Source organism: Malania oleifera, chromosome 10 (assembly GCF_029873635.1).
Source record: "Malania oleifera isolate guangnan ecotype guangnan chromosome 10, ASM2987363v1, whole genome shotgun sequence".
NCBI classification, from domain to species: Eukaryota; Viridiplantae; Streptophyta; class Magnoliopsida; order Santalales; family Ximeniaceae; genus Malania; species Malania oleifera.
In genome coordinates, this window is record NC_080426.1 from 82,122,698 (window position 1) to 82,124,171 (window position 1,474).

General features: G+C 39.0%; 1 non-coding gene across 1 annotated transcript; it reads left to right on the plus strand.

Annotated features, from left to right (window-relative positions):
- The first annotated feature begins 759 nt into the window (after window positions 1–759).
- LOC131167173 (small nucleolar RNA R71) lies at window positions 760–867 on the plus strand. Its single transcript, XR_009140030.1, has one exon. It is a non-coding gene; the product is annotated as a small nucleolar RNA R71 (small nucleolar RNA).
- Window positions 868–1,474: the final 607 nt, after the last annotated feature.

A 1,474-nucleotide genomic window follows, 5' to 3' on the forward strand; every position in this document is an offset into this window, starting at 1 on the left:
GTGGTGGTTACTTTAGTAAGAGTCCCTCTGATGTTATTGATGGCCTGAGAGTTTTGGTTGTTGATCGTGCTCTGACTCTGCATAAACTGTTGCAAGCTAACAGTTAGCTGTTGTATGGAGTCTTCCACTCCTCTTTTTTGCATTTGGGGTGGCTGATTTGGAAAATGAGGTGGCCCCAAGCCTTGGCTAGCGGCTGCATAAGGATTATATTGACTTGGTCCCTGCGTAGATGGCCCCACTTGGTCATTTTTCCAACTGAGATTTGGATGATTTCTCCAACCTGCATTATATGTATTAGAATAAGGTCCAGAAGATATCTTAGAGACCATATGCACTGGGTTAGATTGATCAAGCAAAACTTCCTTAAAAGCAGGAATAGTTGGACATGCATCAGTCACATGCCCTGGATCCTCACATATGCTGCATTTTTCGAAAGATGATGGCAAAACGTGCATTTCATTTACCTTCTTAAGTTCAATGGACTCTAACCTTTTAGACATTATTGCAAGCCTAGCATTCAAATCATCAACTTCTTTCAATTGATACTTACCACCCCCACCAATGCATTTTTGCTTTTCAGATCTATCATACACATTAGAGACATCCCAAGATTGGGCATTTTCAGCCAAGTAATCAAAATAATCAAAAGCTTCTTCATGCCCTTTATTGAAAAACTCGCCATTGCACATTGTTTCTACAAATTGCCTCATCTTTGGTTGCAATCCCTCATAGTTAAAACTGATGACCCTCCAATTTTCATACCTATGGTGAGGACATGCATTTAAGAGATCTTTGAAACGTTCCCAACACTGATAAAATGTCTCCACATCCTTTTGGCAAAAATTCATGATTTGTCTTTTCAAAGCATTAGTTCTTTGCATGGGAAAAAATTTCTTTAAAAATTCTGTTTGCATTTCTTGCCAAGTCCCAATGGATCTTGGTCTTAAGGAATTCAACCAGGTTTTTGCTTTGTCTTTTCAAGAAAATGGGGATAATTTCAATCTTATTACCTCCTCAGTGCATGTTCTATCCATGAAGGTGGAACAAACTTCTTCAAACTCTTTAATATGCAAATATGGGTTTTCAGATTCAATGCCATGAAAATGAGGTAACAATGGAATCATCCCAGGTTTAAAATAAAAAGCATTTGCATTCAAAGGTAGAATAATGCAGGATGGGGTGCTGGTCCTAACAGGTTGCAAATATTCTCTGAGTTTCCTATTAGGGTTCTCCATATCGTGATGTTCATTTTCAGCCATGATGCTACACGTGTCAGATGGTGATTCAAGTGATTCAAGTGAAACAGGTTCACTCGATGATGAGATGGATGAGTCTGTCCTGACTAGTCTAAATGTGTTATCTCTAGCCCAACCAGTCATACAAACTTAGTATAAATGCAATAAAAGCAAACAGGCCAAAGGAGAGGAAATAGAGATCACCCAGGTTGTGAAGACGTTCACAGCTCTAAAACACC